Genomic DNA, 17450 nt, shown 5'->3' with positions numbered 1-17450 from the left:
AGGATGTGTTTATGAAAACTGGACAATGAACCTACAGTCCAACTCTTCAGCAGTTGAACAGCATCAAAAGTGGCCAGATCTATCTCACTCCAAAAGGATATGGACTGATGGGGGGGGGCGGCTGCTGAGAAGGCGAGGGGGAGTTGAATTGTAAGGACGTTTTCTCTCTTTTTGACCTCGGTAGTCTCAAAAGTCACAATTGCTCCAAGATATGCAACAAGATATGCAACTGATATATAATCATTATGTTTTATGTTGTGTGATATCATGCAGAAACATTGAACTATATCGGAGTATATGTGATTTCCGCAAAAGGGATTTTTTGTATGAATTGTTCTTATGACTAATGTATAGTGTTTTAATCTACAGTGTATAGTGTATTTTTGCTTGCACCCCAATGGAGGATTTTCATGCGTTTTATGCTTCTAATAGATCTATTAGTTTGTAGTCTAATATTTAGGTTAGACTAATTTATGACGTCATTTCCTTGGCCCACCTGGTTTTCCAACCTTTGTTGGAAAGTTGTTTTAACTTGTTTTACCAAGAAGAAGCTTCAGGATCCATTAAACAAGCAGATACATGAATATTTATATGCCTTGATTTACCAGGAATGGTTCCTCATATGTTAAAATTGATTAATTTGGACACATGCCCTTTTAAGAATGGTTTATTAACAGATAGTTTGGAAAGTTAACAACCATAGGGCTAAATAAATTCTAATTGAGCTCAGTTCTGATTGGGCATTCTATCCCAGGTGCAATGAACTTTCTCTGCTCCCGTTAGAACAACTGAGCAACTTTCCTAGAGTGCAAGACCAACGCCAAAAATAAGAATAAAATTCCATAGGAAGGCCAAGGCAAGGGCATCTCTCTCATGACATGTCCAAACCATTGCCGGCTATGGCGAGTGCTAGGCGACTGGTCAACAGGAAAGCCCCAAGGGGGATTCCCCAGGAATTGTTGCTTCTGTGCCATGAGACCATAGGAAAGCTAGATTTGACACCTGGGAACAGAAAAAAGACAAAAACAAAACAAACTGCATTTTCAGTCACAGGCGGACCTTTCTGGTAAATAAGCATAAAACACCATTGGAAATGATTCTCCCAAAGTGCTAGAATAGTAATTTGGTAACAAAATGCAGCATATGTTATTTTTACGAAATACCCTATGTCTAGCTAGGTACACTGATACACTTCCAAATGGCCTTAAGAGGCGTGACATGCAAGTCCCTTTCAGGTTACATACACCCACACCTGGGATGGTGGATGCCATGATAATATTTAGTGTATATAACATGCGGGACAAAAGGGGGGTGGGAAATATGTCTATCTCTGAACCATAGTTAAGTGTGGAGAAAGGATTTGCGGTTCTTTCAGAACCTGATGCAAATCTATCTCCGAAGGGGGGAACTGTTACGGAAATTACAGGAGGGGTCACCTAAGCAAAGTCTCCTCCCAAGTAAAGTCATTGGGGTACGAAGTGCTGCCCTTAAGGGAACCCATCTCTCTGCCATGACCCAGTAGGCGAGAGACCACGCACACAGGGAAATGCCTCAGCAGGTAATCTCTGGATGCTTCAGGAAGCCACTGGGCTAATATCCCTCAGCTGGAATCCCATTGTTCTCTCCCAGATAAGTGCTCAAGGTATCCTTGCCAATACTTAACACCCATTCACATTGGCCCAGGGCTATCTCCCTGATATTGCTCCATTTTCCACATATGTTAATCTTGTTTTTCCTATACGTTAATCATGTATAACCCTCCCCTTTCGTGATGTAGTGATGATGTTTCTAAACTGTATTCTGCGATATGGTAGGAGTTTTTAAAATTTCTTGTGACGCTGCTCTCGGTGTGCAGTTTTACTGTAACCTATTGTGCAATAAACCCTGTCTTGTCCTTGCTCCAGTGGCTGGACTTCTTTTATTTAACTCCGCAGAAACCAATGGGCTTATCCCCAAGGGCCAGGTGCCTGGGCAGTTCCACACCTGGGATTTTCCGTTACAGGGGCATATTCTGGGAACGTTTGAGGGAGGAAGGGAATATTCCAGGAATGTTTGACAGAGGTAGGAGGCATATTCAGGGAGGGATTAAGGGAGGGAGGGGGCATATTCTGGGAACGTTTGAGGGAGGGAGGGCATATTCCAGGAACGTTTCAGTGGTGGAGGGGGCATATTCAGGGAGAGATTAAGGGAGGGAGTTGGCATATTCCAGGAACGTTTGAAGGAGGGAGGGCATATTCCAGGAAAATTTTAGTGGTGGAGGGGGCATATTCAGGGAGGGATAAAGGGAGGGAGGTGGCATATTCCAGGAATGTTTGAGGGGTGGAGGGCCTATTCCAGGAACCTTTGAGGGAGGAAGGGCATATTCCAGGAGCGTGCATATGGAGGGGGCATATTCAGGGAGGGATTAAGGGAGGGAAGTGACATATTCCAGGAACCTTTGAGGAGCGAGGGAGGGCATATCTCCAGGAGATATTCGGACACAAAAAGACCATGCAGCGTTCGCTACAGGGGCAGGCTATGATGAAACCATAGCCCTGAGTGCACGGGTTTGGGGCCGAGTAAAGGATGCCATGACCCTCCAAAAGAAAGGAAAGAATACTTCTGTACAACAGATCATGGTACTCAAGATCACCATCAGCTCCAAGCAGGCTTGCACACCCTGAAATAGCACACCAAGCCAGTTGTTCCCAGGACTCTTCCATATCTATAGGAAACCATGGGCTTTGGGCTTGGGCAGGGTGTTCTCAGCATGCTGAGGGCACGGAACTCTTTTTCTGCAACATATGAATCAGCTGTGCAAGTTCTTGGTCAGTTTGGTTGGGGGAAGGTGGAAAGTTTCTTGAAACTGTATTCTGATCTGTCTTGCGGGTTCATGTTTTCGGGACGTGCCCGGCACCTTCGTGATACACCTTTAGGCACATTCCTCTTCAACCAGAGCTTTGGCTTACAACATCCTAAGGTAAAGGGACCCCTGACCATTAGGTCCAGTCACGGACGACTCTGGGGTTGCGGCGCTCATCTCGCTTTACTGGCCGAAGGAGCCGGCGTACAGCTTCCGGGTCATATGGCCAGCATGACAAAGCCGCTTCTGGCGAACCAGAGCAGCGCACGGAAACGCCGTTTACCTTCCTGCCGGAGCAATTCCTATTTATCTACCTGCACTTTGACGTGCTTTCGAACTGCTAGGTGGGCAGGAGCTGGGACCGAGCAACGGGAGCTCACCCCGTCTGAACTGCCGACCTTCTGATTGACAATCCCTGGGCTCTGTGGTTTAACCCACAGCGCCACCCGCGTCCCTTACAACATCCTATATCCTCTTAAATACGTTTCTGGGAGTGGGGAAGGCCTTTTCTATCGTTTTGTTCTTGTTCTTTTTTATTGTGTGTTTTGTGTTTTTATCTTGTATTTTTATGCTGTGAACCCCCTGAGAGCTACAGATGGGTGCCTATATGCTATTGAGCCAGGCTCAAGGTTTGACTGAAGCTTCGTCATAATACAATAAGATGAAAGAGTCCCGTATCAGGAAGTTTTTAAAAGGACCCCCACTCGGCAGTCGTGTGTCAAGTGGAGACACAAAATGATTGCTGCCTGTATGTAAAAGAAATTACTCAAAACATTCACTATTCTACTTCCTGTTAAGCAATATCTTCACAATCGCCAGACCCAAATGTCTCAAATGAGCTTTTCCATGCTGTCATTTTCCCTTCTGACTCCTACTTGTGATGGCATCTTTGAGCCGCAACCTCTCCTGTCTCCACACTTTGAACAGTCCTACCAAATAGTATGTCTAAGTAGGGTCTCCTCTTCCTCCTTTTTCTTCTTCCTGTGCCTTTAACAGCATGGTATAGATTTCCTGGCTGTTCTTAAAGGCACAAGAGCAGAGCCAGTAAAAACGGTGACAGCAGTTTTGTTTTAGTTTATTTGGTTAAAAATCTCTCAGCATTTTTGTGCTCCTGCTTTGCTGGTGCCCCAGTCATGTGCCTAGCCTGCCAGTTGGGTCGTCCAGCACTGGGAAGGAGAAATGCTTTGCTGGCGAACGAGAGAGATGAAGCATGACCTTCCATAAGAACAATACAAAGCTGACCTAAAAAGGACAGAGCAGTCGTAAAACTGTCCGTGGGTTTGCGGCGCCTCCAGGTGGCCCTTCTGCAAACTGACATCCTTTGTGCTTTAAAGATTAGGTGAGAACACAGGGACACCTTGTGCTGGATACATGGCACTGTATTATTTCTAAATTATATTTGCACTATAGGGACAGAACACGTTCAGAGCCATTGGTTGCCACTTCCAGTTTAAATTGGAATTGGTTGTTGCCTATACAGTGAAGCTGCTCTGCCCCCAGAGAGAATCGTGCCCCATAGAAGTGGCCACTAGTCTTTGTTGCTTTAATATTTTTCTAGCAAGGCATCTCCAAACCATAATTCCTAAGAGCTGTAGATTTCTTTCTGTTTCAAGGAAGGTTTCTAGCCCTCATGGATGTGAAGAATCATTTGAAAACCTGCCAGGCAAAAGACCCCAGCATTATTGTTATTTATTAAATGTATATACTGCTTTTCCACCCAAATGAGTGGCCAGGATGCCCAGGTAATCCAATCAGGAGAAAACAAAACACTCAGATTTCTGCTGTAGAACCGCTCCTTCTCTGACATATGGATGTTTGTATGTTGTATTAGGGGGTGGTCTTGGGCTACACCCCTTCCTTCTGTGATGTATGTATGATGATTCTGGGAGTGGTCTTGGGCTCCAGGGTGGGCAATTGAAAACGTCTGTAAAAGGGCTTGCTTGCGCACCTTTGTTCAAGGTCTCCTCCCCCCCCTCCTGCGTGTGGGGGGAGCACCCTGTTGCAACAGCTTTAACAAAGATCAGGCTTACTAGCTGCTTTGCTTCTCAGTATTCTCTGTTTTGCCTGTTATTTTCTCCTACCGATAGAGAACCTAAAAAGAGGACTCTAGATGGGCTCTTGGGTACCCCATAAGGGAAAGGAGCAGATTTTCCTTATAACAAGACTTCAATTCCCATCATCCCTGACCACTGGTCCTGCTAGCTAGGGATCATGGGAGTTGTAGGCCAAAAAATCTGGCGGGCCAAGTTTGAGGAAGCCATTTGTAACACAAAGATGCAGTTCTTTTCCAATCTGGAATCATTCCTGTTTGTCCTCAAGAACCTGCTTTCAGTCTTGATTCAGGGCTCCTCCACACTTCTATACTTTTCCCGTGCTTAGAGGAAGCACAAGTCCAAGAGGTTTTCTGCTCAACTCGCACTCTCTAGGCATGGATCCGAGCGGTTTCCCCTTTGCCAGGGCCGTCTCGTCATAGGGGCTGGGTGGCGTGGTACACCAGGGCGCCAGGCCCCCAAGGGCACCCCCGCGAGCCCGCCGGCATACCGGGCGCCCCCACCCCAACCCGCGCCCGCCCCCGTGCTGGCAGGCGAAGTGCAAGCCAGCTGCCCTCCGGAGCCCCAGCTGGAGCGCTGGGAAGGGTGCGCAAAGCCCCGCGCCGCTCCAGCGCCACGCCCCTCAGCCCCCGCTCGCCCACCTCCTTCCTGCGCTGGCCGCCCCTCGGGGGATGAGGGGCATGGCACTGGAGCGGCGCGGGGCTTTGCGCGCCCTTCCCAGCACTCCAGCTGGGGCTCCGGAGGGCAGCCGGCTTGCAGCACCACACCCCTCATACCCCGTTCCCCCACCCCCCCTCCCGAGGGGCGGCCAGCGCGGCAGGGAGGTGGGCAGAGAGGTGGCCCACCGGGGGCACCGAGGGATCGTAGCGCCAGGGCGGCCGATCCCTTTAAGACGGCCCTGCCCTTTGCTTTGCTTCTTTGCCAAGGAAAACATGCTCTTTCATTTTAAACGGGAAAACTGATTGCTGTTCGCTCCGACTGAGCACTAAAGAGCAGTTTTCCAGGGGGCGGGGAAGCAGCGGGACAAGATGACATGTGGATACCAGTCCTGGAATACACTGACAGCACTCTGTGGGGCAGAGGCATGGGGCCAGGAGAGTGACCCAGGAGAAGGGGCCAGTGATGGGGGGGGGTTGATGCCGCCCGCAAGCCAGGAACCAGGGGAAGGGGCAGAGTCAGGGCAGTCTGAGACAGAGGAGGGCGCACCAGATCCTGCAGAAGAAGAAGAGGTGGTTCAGCTGACAGGTGCCTCGCCTTTCCCTGCCCCACTTGTCTACTAAAACCAGGAGGGGCTTGAAGCGGGAAGAGCAGTGGTGCCTTCCGTTCAGGAGGTCTCAGGTTATGGGTGCACAACCCATCAGGGTCCCTCTGTTGCTGCAACTGCTCCGCAGAGCCTAGAGCTGTGGACAGCTGCCCAGAGGCTGGAAGATATTAGAAGATAGCTGCCACCTCTCCTCTCCGTCTCCTCTTACCCAGGCTAAAGATACCCAACTTCCTCAGCTGTTCATCATAAGGCTTGGTTTCCAGACCCTTTATCTTTCTGATCCAGCTTCCTTCTCAACTTGAGGCTCCCAGAACTGGACCCAGTAGTCCAGCTGGGGTCTGACCAAGGCAGGTGGGGTAATACTCCCTTGATCTAGACACTAGACATCGGCTGATGCAGCCTAGAATCACATTGTTGTTGTTGTTCAGTTGTTCAGTCGTGTCTGACTCTTCGTGACCCCATGGACCAGAGCACGCCAGGCACGCCTATCTTGCACTGCCTCCCGCAGTTTGGCCAAACTCATGCCAGTGGGGAGGGGTATTACTCAGAAGGGTGGCAGGAATGGGTGATAGGCTGATAACTGTGGTAAACCTGTTGACAACACTTAGCGACTGCAATTGGTCTTACAGGAAAAAGCAAGGGGTGAGAAGGTTAAAAATAGCCTTGTCGTGTATAATGAGATAAGAATCCAATGTCTCTATTCAGACCAGGTCTCTCCATGGTTTTAAGTTTGGTAATGAGTTGCAATTCAGCAACTTCTCTTTCCAGTCTATTTCTGAAATTCCTTTTTAATAAGACAGCTACTTTGAGATCTTGCATAGAATGTCCTGGGAGATCCATTTATCCTTTGGCGTAGGGTTTGGCCTGTTTGTCCAATATGGAGAGCTGAAGGGCACTGTTGGCATTTGATGTAGAGAGACCTCTATAGTATATTGTGCATTTCAAACACTTCAGCTGTACTAAGGTCAAGCTTACCTTATCTCGAGAGCTATCACATGGAAGATGGAGCAAGTCTCTTAGTCTCCTGCTCTGGAGACTAGGACCCGAACCAGTGGAGATTCCGACTAAGCACCGGGAAAGAGCTGTTTGACAGTGGACTGGTCTCAGGAGGTTGTGCACTCTCCTTTGTTGGAGGTTTTTAAGCAGAGATTGGGTGCATCGGTCATGGATTCTTTAGCTGAGATTCTGCATTGCAGGGGGTTGGACCAGATGACCCTTGGGATCACTTCTTACTTACAATATGGTTCTAGGAAACAAGTCTCCCTATTGTAGAGCCCTCCAGATGTTGTTGCATTCCAACTCCAGCAGCTCCCATCATCCATCGTTACTGATTAGGCTGTCTGGGACAACATGGAAAGGGCTAAAGCTCTATCATCTCTATCTGAAGGAAGATAATGTTGACAAGCTGTCTGCCAGAAAAGATGGTTTGCCGTCCACCGCTTCTCTTCTCATCCAGGAACCTGATAAGCTTCCACTTTGCATTGTGGATCTGCAGGATCCCACGAGGGAGGGGCTGCTTTGAGGGCGGGAACCGGATCTCCCTAGCGACCCTGGAGTGGGCAGAGGTAAGCCACTCAGGTCAGCAGGGTCCCCGGCCGCGTCTCCTTCAGCCCAACCAATGGGGCTTGCTTAGGGGTGTAAACTTGCTCAAACGAAACAAAAATGTTTGCAAACAGATTCAAACAGATTTTGTTAGAAAATTTTACTTTTGAAACTCTTTTGAGCTGCTTGTTTTCTCACTGCGGGGCTAGGGGGTGGGTAGTGAGCTTACTGCCTGGCCCTAAGGTGATTTCCACAAGAACTCATCGGACAACTCATCTTGAGCTTTGCATACTAACATGAGTCTGACCAAACCGCGGGAGGCAGTGGAAGACAGCCTGGCGTGCTCTGGTCCATGGGGTCCCGAACAGTTGGACACCACTAAACGACAACAACATAGCACTTGATTAATTACTTACCGCCTGCTTTCTTATTTCACATTTAATTAAATTTAATTAGCGGTAAATTGGGAATTGAGAGTCAGCTCCATCACTTTCTTTGATAAATCACTACAGCGTTGGCCCTATACTGCATTTAACTGATTTACTGGCTAACTGCTAACTGCTTGGGAGTTGGTGTCCTTGCTACCTGGTTCTTCTATTTGATTAGTGACCCAGCTGGTTTTAAGTCTTGTTCAGTGGTGGGCTTATCATTCACAATGCCTGCCAAGAATAAGCAACCCACAGCGCATGTTGTTTTATTTCTTATTGGTTGCCTTATTTTCTTCTTTTCCAGCCCAGTGTCTTTTGGTTGCACGTGGTCCTGTGGAAATCGCTGTTTTGGTGTGAGCCACATGGTATCGGTGGGCAGCTGCTATAAGGGCAGAATTGACACCACATAATAAATACGTAAGGTAAAAAAATAGTAACCGCCCATTGGGCCGCCACATGGCTTCAGCTTGCATGCTCTGTTCCACCCCTTCCGTGACCTGGGTGAACCATCTTTCCTTCTTTTACTGCCCGCTGCAAGTGCATTTACTGTGGGGCAAATCAATGCGTGTTTATAGCAATTAGCACCTGGCTTTTAATTGCATTGTTTGCCCAGGACTGTGGGCAATATCAATACTGGTTACTTCTATATTATTGAATCAGAAAGTAATAAATAGTAAAGATAATAGGTTCTACACACATATATATATACTCAAAATAATTAGACGAATAAATAGTGTAGGATTATGTTCATGTTGGCGCTGCTGCGCACGACCGCCATTGGCGGGAAACGAGCCTGCTGCATCTGCCGCGAGTGACGGAAGTAGACGCGGCACGATCTGTCAGATACGGTGCTGCGCATGTACAGAGTTGTTCCCGCCAGGAAATGCCTGTATGTGTCCTGTTATTATTGGTTGACTGTGTATGACCTATGTGGCTACGTAGGCAAGAGGGTAAAAAATAAAAGTCCCCACCTTGGTGTGAGCGGGAGGATTCGTCCGCTGTTCTTTGTGTGCACCAGATACCCGGCTGCAGTCTCCTGTTTTTTCACTCTCAAGTCTCCCGTTCTTTTACCCTCACGACCTCCGTTTCTTTCACCCTCACGACCTATTCTCAGTTGTTGGAGCAGGTTCTCCGACAAAATAGATTACACACATATGCATATATATGTGTGTGCATGTGTATAAAATATAATTTTATATTCAGAATTATACTTATTCCGAAGGGAGTACTTTCCCTCCCCTTCCCCCCTTTTTTATTTCTTATTTTCTTTCCCCCCCTCCCCCCTTCCCCCCGAAGGGAGTACTTTGGTAGCATTATCAGAGCTTTGATTTATGTTTTATAATTTGTTATTATTATTGATTAAACTTATATACAATATACAATTATATACAATAATAAAGAATATATACAATTATATACAATAATATACAATTATTTACAATAATAAAGAACATTATATTAGAGTACTTTCGTGTCTCTTATTCATTGGTACAATATATATATATATATTATTCTTATCATTAATTTTGCAGTACATTTTAGATTATATTTTGTACATTTATAACAATCCAATCTTATCTGTATAATATAGTAATCCATGTAAAACATATCCATATTCATATACCTATTCATATACATGGCCCAGAGAAAGCAGCCCTCCACAACTCCACTCTGTGTAGCTCCATGCCAAATTCTGTGCTCATGTTCATGTTGGAGTTTGGAGCAGAGCCAGCAAAATCTGAGCACGGAAGCAAGAGTCCTCGGCACAGACTCCTCCATCTATCCATCAGACAGAAAAGAAGCCATCGAGCCCAGCAAGTGTGTTTGGACATGGGGCTGTAAATACAGGGCAGGAAGCAAGGGCATTCAGTTCCTAAGGCAGCAGCCCTGAGGTCAATGTGGCCGGCTGCTTGCTTCTGAGTGCTGCTGCAGGCGGGCAGGAGTGTAGCCATTCAGGCAGCCGTTGGGACTGGCGCTTGCCGAGGCCTCCGTTCCGAATGTCCTGGATGTGCTGCACAATCAGATGGGTGGCCACTGGGCAGAGAAGAGGAGGAGTGATTAGAATATTCTGGGGGTATAATCATGGGGAGATTGAGGATGTGATTAAGGGGGGGAGGGGAAGATTGCGGGAGGGATTAAGGGGGAGGGGGCAGATTGCGGAAACATTTGAGGAAGGGGGGCATATTCAGGGAGGGATTAAGGGGGGTATATTACGGGAATGTTTGAGGGAGGGAGGGGGAATATTGCGGGAGGGATTGAGGGAGGGAGGGGGCATATTACGGGAGGTTATCAGAGGCAAGAGGGCATATGGTGGGAAAGTTTCAGGGTGGCATATTGGGGGAGGGTTTCTGGTGTAGGTAGCAGGAGAAAAAGTGATAAACTTGCCATGGAAGGCAGGATCTACTGTATAGCAAAAGGATGCAAGAAAAGAGCTAAGTCCTTCCTTAGCACTGGGGGGCAGGAGGGGGGAGAGACAGGGTCAGCCCCTGGAACCTCCTTGGGAGAGAAACACACATTCAGCCATTATTATTCTTTTGGCCTTCTTTTCTTTTCCTATCTCCCCAATGTTGAAATTAATACTGTATGCTCTGTGGGGCAGGGACCTGCCTCTCTCTGCCCATTCCATATTCTGCTGAACTCCCTTGGCTATAGCGGGCACCCCGTAAACCAGTAGTTCCAAGAAGATTACTGTATTAACAGGGGAGCACATGGCAGCTTGTGATGTATAATGGGGTTGCCGTACTCCAGGGGTCCCCAAACTAAAGTCCAGGGGCCGGATGTGGCCCCATCGCCTTCTAAATGCGGCCCACGGACGGTCCGGGAATCAGCGTGTTTTTACATGAGTCGAATGTGTCCTTTCATTTAAAATGTATCTCTGGGTTATTTGTGGGGCATACGAATTTGTTCATTTTTTTTTGTTGAAAATATGGTCCAGCCCCCCACAAGGTCTGAGGGACAGTGGACCAGCCCCCTGCCTAAAAAGTTTGCTGACCCCTGCCATATGCCATACATTGCCATACATTGATTGGTACGTTCCAGATTTTCCCAGACATGCCCAGGATCCCTGTGACAGAATTGGCGTCCATGGGGAATTTTGGGAAATCAGTTGTTATGTACTGGGTTTAACACACTTTATGTTGCCAGGCGCGTTCTAACCAATCGCATAAGCCTTGGTAGACGAACGTTCTAGTGGCAAGTAAGCGCAGGCAGGCACTGCCAACTGCCAACTGCCAACTGCCAGTTCTTACTGGGGTTTCTAGTGTGTGCGTCCTCTTGTTGCACTGGGTTACGTTCTTGTTTTTCTAGGAGTGAGCTGTTGTCCCTGGACAAATGTTGAATAAACATAGTTGAGGAACTTCTCCTGCCTTGGGCTTCCGACTTTTTCTGAACATTTATCACTGGCAACGAGGTTGGGATGCATGAGCTCCCACCGGCTACCAGAGGCCCGAGGCCACACTGCAGAACCGCAGAACCGCCGCCTGCTGCCTGGCAGTAAACGCGACCTCCCCGCCACGCTGGACCCAGCAAGAAGCCCCGGAAACGAGACCGCGCCTGCCGTGTCTTCGCAACCACCCATAATCACACAAGCGACTGCCTCAGGTCCAAGGATGGCCACCAGCCATAGTCGGCCACCACCAGACTTTGATATGAGCCATCCTGCAGAACGGCCACAGTGGCTCCGCCGAATAAGAAGCTGCGCCCGACTACAAGGCTTCACTAGGGAGGCAGACAAGGTGGATGTGCTCCTGATGGTGCTGGGAAGTTCCGCCATCACCCTACTGGAAGGTCTAATGGCACCCAGGGACATAGAGGCCTGCACTTTCGATGAGCTGGCGCAGGCTGTGACAAGACACCTCGCACCTCAGCCAACTGAGAACCACCGCCGCTACGACTTTGTGCACAGAGAGCAAGCACAAGAGTCAGCGAGTGAATACATCACAGCGCTCCGGGCGATTGCAACGTATTGCCAATTCCCTGACATGGAGGAACAACTTCTTGAAAGGTTGATCATTGGCGTGCAAGACAGACATCTCCGCCGCAAGCAGCTGGCAAAAGACGACATCACGATGATGGAAGCAATGAATATGGCCACGGCCTTCGAGAAGGATGACTCCCATGAAGGAGAACGCACCACATCCAGCGAGGCCGGTCGTCTTCCATAGATTCCCACAATGAGAATGTCCACGAACTTTGGACCCATCCGACCGACACCACCGCTCCCAAGCTAGGAGCGCATCATCGAACCAGCGATCGTCTGACGCACCTCGAGGGACCTGCGCCAGCTGCAGAGAAAACTATGAGCGTTGGACATGCAGGTTTCGGGACGCCACATGTCGCCGCTGTGGGAAGACTGCGCACATCCCAGACCTGCGGAGCACGACCCAAGCAATGTGACCACGAGGCCTACGAAGAGGAGGAGTTACAGTCCACCTCTTCAGCCAGGGTACTGCAACTTCCGTCCCCAGGGTCCAATAAGCTTCGGGTGCAACTCAAGATGGAGGGAACCCCGTGTACTATGGAGCTGGATCCCGGCTCAATCTACTCCATAATATCTGCTAAGACTCTGAAAGAGCTTTGCCCTGATGGGGGTCCTCCTCCCCGCCCTGCCCCCATAGCGCTGCGGGACTTCCGGAGAAAGAGAATCCAGCTGAAGAGTATGGGCACCTTCAAGGTCCAGTTTAAGAAGTACACCAAGAATTTGAACCTCATCGTACCTGAAGGCCCATTCACTAGCCTTCCAGGCCTAGCATGGTTGGGGCTGTTAGGCTTAGGCGTTTCAGGGCTTAATCAGATTTCCCCAGGGACAGAATTGGAATCGATCTTTGCAGGAACCCTGGGCCTGTACAACGGACCCCCAATTTCCCGACTGCTCAACCCCACGGTGCAACCCATCCGCGTCAAGGCCCATAGAGTCCCATTTGCGCTTAAACGCAGGATCGATGAGAGTTTAAGGGGGAAGTGGACATATTCTGGGAGGGTATCAGGGGCAGGGGGGTATATTTGGGGAGAATTTCAAGGGGCAGGGGGGCATATTTGGGGAGGGATTCAAGGGGCCAAGAAGCATATTTGCGGAGGGTTTCAGGGGGGAGAGGGGCATATTCCGTGTTGGGCTGAAGAGAGAGGGAGCAGAGGAGTGGGGCAATTTCTGAGGGGGACTCAGCGGGGAGGGGGATATTTTCTGGGAGGATTGCTGGGGGGAAGGGGGCATATTCGGGGAGGATTTCTGGGGGGGCATATTCGGGGAGGATTTCCGGAGTGAAGGCGACATATTGGGGGAGGATTTGCGGGAGGGAAGGGGGCATATTGGGGGAGGATTTCTGGGGGGAAGGGGGCATATTGGGGTATGATTTCAGGGGGTGGGGGGCGAATTCGGGTATGATTTCAAGTGGGTAGGGGGCGAATTCAGGTATGATTTCAGGGGGCAGGGGGCAAATTCAGGTATGATTTCAGGGGGTAGGGGCGAATTCAGGTATGATTTCAGGAGGGTAGGGGGCGAATTCAGGTATGATTTCAGGGGGGTAGGGGCGAATTCAGGTATGATTTCAGGGGGTAGGGGGCATATTTGGGTAGGATTTCCGGGGTGGAAGGGGGCATATTGGGAGAGGATTTCTGGGGGAAAGGGGGCATATTGGGAGAGGATTTCTGGGGGAAAGGGAGCATATTGGGGTATGATTTCAGGGGGGTAGGGGGCATATTCGGGCGTGGGCTGAAGGGAGAGGGAGCAGAAGAGTTTGCTCTTCTTTTCCCCTGGCAGAACTTCTGCCAGCTTACTGTTGAAACTCACCGTATTCAGCCCAATGTTCAGGCTTGTGGTTGGAGGGGAGACGGATGATGTGAATGGGGGGCGGAGGGGGCAGGCTGGGGGAGGGAGTGAGGGGGGGAGGGGGGCGGGCATTGGGCAGGGACGTTTGAGGTTGGGAGGGGGCAGGCTGGGGTAGGGGGCATATTCGGGCGTGGGCTGAAGGGAGAGGTGGACAATTGTGGAGGGGGACTCTGGGGGGAGGGGGATATCCTCAGGATTTGGGGGGCTGGGGGGAGGGGGATATCTTCAGGGAGGGGGGATGGGGGAAGGTGCCGGCAATTCCTTGCTGTATTTTCCTGTGTAAAGCAGAAGGGACAGAGGGGGGGGGGGGAAACACACCCTTTGATTATTTCACATGACAGGGTGCTGCAGGTGAAATCCATACCCCTTGGAGAGAAGCGCTTAAGGATTTTCTCTCCTGAAAATACCCCTCCTGGCTCCTCTTTTCCCCTGGCAGAACTTCTGCCAGCTTACTGTTGAAACTCACCGTATTCGGCCCAATGTTCCGGCTGGTGGTTGGGGGGGAGACGGATTATGTGAATGGGGGGCGGAGGGGCCAGGCTGGGGGAGGGAGTGAGGGGGGAGGGGGCATTGGGCAGGGACGTTTGAGAGAGGGAGGGGGCAGAATGGGGAGGGATTAAGGGGAGGGGGCATTGGGCGGGAACGTTTGAGGGAGCAAGGGGGTGGATTGAGGGAGGTTATCAGGGGCAAGGGGGCATATGGTGGGAAAGCTTCAGGGAGGGAGGGGGCACATTGGGGGAGGGGTAGGATTTCAGGGGGTAGGGGGCGAATTCAGGGGTGATTTCAGGGGGTAGGGACAAATTCAGGGGTAATTTCAGGGGGTAGGGGCAAATTCAGGGGTGATTTCAGGGGGGTAGGGGGCAAATTCAGGGGTGGGCTGAAGAGTTAAGGAGCAGAAGGGTTGAATAATTGTGGAGGGGGACTTTGGGGGGAGGGGGATATCTTCAGGATTTGGGGGGCTGGTTGGAGGGGGATATCCTCAGGATTTGGGGGGCTGGGGGAGGGGGATATCCTTAGGGCTGGGGGGGAGGGGGATATCTTCTGGACTTGGGGGGAGGGGATATATTCAGGGAGGGGGGAGGGAGACATGTTCATGGAGGGTTTCCGGGCAATTCCATGCTGTATTTTCCTGTGGAAAGCAGAAGGGACAGAGGGGGGGAAACACACCCTTTGAGTATTTCTGGGGTAAAATCTCTGCAGCTAGAAGCATGCCTGGATCCTGACTTTGCCTATGCCTGCTTCCCGCTTCCCAAATCCAGCCCTGACCATCTCCTGGCATTTTATTTTTATTATCTATACCCTGCCCACCTGGCTGGGTTTCCCCAGCCTCCTTTCTGCCTTGGCTGAACCTCAAGAGAGGATCCCCACTTCTTCAGACATCCCTCTCGGTGGCCTGCAGTTACAGGTAGGTAGCCGTGCTGGTCTGCCATAATCAAAACAAAATAAAAAATAAAAATAAAAATCCTTCCAGTAGCACCTTGGAGACCAACTTAAGCTTGTTCTTGGTATGAGCTTTCGTGCGCATGCAGAAGTGTGCATGCACACAAAAGCTCATCCCAATAACAAACTTACCGGTAGTTGGTCTCTAAGGCGCTACTGGAAAGAATTTTTTTATTTTTTATTTTGTTTTGACTGTGGCCTGCCGGTGCATCCACCTCTCGGTCAATGGACCAAAGGAGAAATAATGGCTACCTTAACCCCCACAATTGTTATCGTCTCAGAACCTGAGCTGAACTGGTGTGCTACCTGTCCCTCGCTTGGATGCAAATGCGGGATTGTGACCAGGAAACACCAAAGTCAACATCTAGAATGTAAGGAGGAGGAGGAAATGCTTTTGCAGCTCCCACTGACGCCCTCTCTTCCAATGGACAGGGGTTGTTCCTCATCCGATTAAGGCTTTGTGACTCTGTGTCCCGCACCAATTGGCTATGGAGAGCCCTGAGGTGAACTGGGTTGCAGCGCATGGAAAACTAGCAGTCATGTATCCACAGAAGTGACCGGAGGAGGAGCGCAGAGAGAAGAAATGCCCTGGTGCCCTGGGAAACTACAGGTGATATGTTTCTATGGAATCCCGTAACCTGTCTCCCCTCCCTGCACCACTCAGGATCAACTCACCTGCAGCCCAAGGCTTCCCCACGAGGCAGCGACTCTTGGGGGCTCTGCCCCCTGGATGGTCTCAGACTAGGAGAAGACAAAAGCACAAATAGACCTTATTAATATGACCAGGATGTAATTGAAATGAATAAGATTTTGGAGTGTGGAAGACCATCCAAATATCAAATCTAGCACACGGGGCCCCACTTTATCTAAATTATATAATTGGATATTTGAATGATTGGTAATAATTGTATGATATATATTGGTATTGTTATCATGAGACTATTATTGGTCTGCAAATGAAAAGTAATAAAAATTATTATTATTATTATTATTATTATTATTATTATTATTATTATTATTATTATTATTATTATAAAATCTCCAGTGAAAATAGGGACATCCTAGACCTTGTATGGGGCCGGACTATATTGAACAAATTCCTATGCCCCACAAATAACCCAAAGATTTTAAAGGGACACATTCGACTCATGTAAAAACACGCTGATTCCCGGACCGTCCACGGGCCAGATTGAGAAGGCGACTGGGCCACATCTGGCCCCTTTGCCTTAGTTTGGGGACCCCTGTCCTAGGGAAAATGCTAATTTTGAGGTGATGTGTTTATAATGCATACCTCCATCATCGCAGCGTCGGCTCAATTGCCTCAACATTCTTTTTTTCTGAAGCATCGCATTGGAATTCTGTGGCGTCTCCAGGGACACTGGAACCCAGGCCCTGTGACACAAATGGCTGCAAATCCCAGGCAGCCAAACGGGGATCCTCCATTTCGTGGGTCAAAGAAAACCTCTCCAGCGGTCTGCTTAACTTTGGCCCACAAGGCCATTTTTCCACCTGGTCCGTGGGAGATGACGAATTGGGCAGGAGTTTGGGATCCATCTTCAGTTAGCTGCATAGACTCAGTATTTCTCCAACTCCACTGATTCCCTCATAGATTTGGGGACAGCACTCCACTGGTTTCTCTTCCTCGGCCTTCGTTGGTTCATTAGTTGAAATGTCAGTTTGCTCAGAGCCCCCACCCACCCACCCCGATGCCAAAGGATGGAGGGGTGGGGTGGGGGCTATCTCAGCAAGACAACCACCCCAGTTCCAAGGCTTTCTGGGCATCCTGGTGGAACCAAAGCCTTTTGCCCTCCACGCCTGGCAACCCCCCAGAATGGCTCCTTTGTGCCCTCACTGCTAGCAGGGCAGCCAGAGCAGGAGGCCTCTACCTTCAGAGAGGGTCTCCATAGCAGGTGTCCCACTTTGCAGGTCAACGCCCCTCTCCTGATAGGCTGGAACCAGGTGCTACCTATTCTTCCGACTGTAAATTGTTCTCACTTATTTCAAGCTTGCATTTTTATATTGTTGTAACCTCCCCTCGGACCGCGTGGCGAAGGAAATA

This window comes from Lacerta agilis, chromosome 6 (assembly GCF_009819535.1).
Source record: "Lacerta agilis isolate rLacAgi1 chromosome 6, rLacAgi1.pri, whole genome shotgun sequence".
Classification (NCBI taxonomy): Eukaryota; Metazoa; Chordata; class Lepidosauria; order Squamata; family Lacertidae; genus Lacerta; species Lacerta agilis.
The sequence above is the reverse complement of the archived record's forward strand: the minus strand, read 5'-3'. Positions refer to the sequence as shown.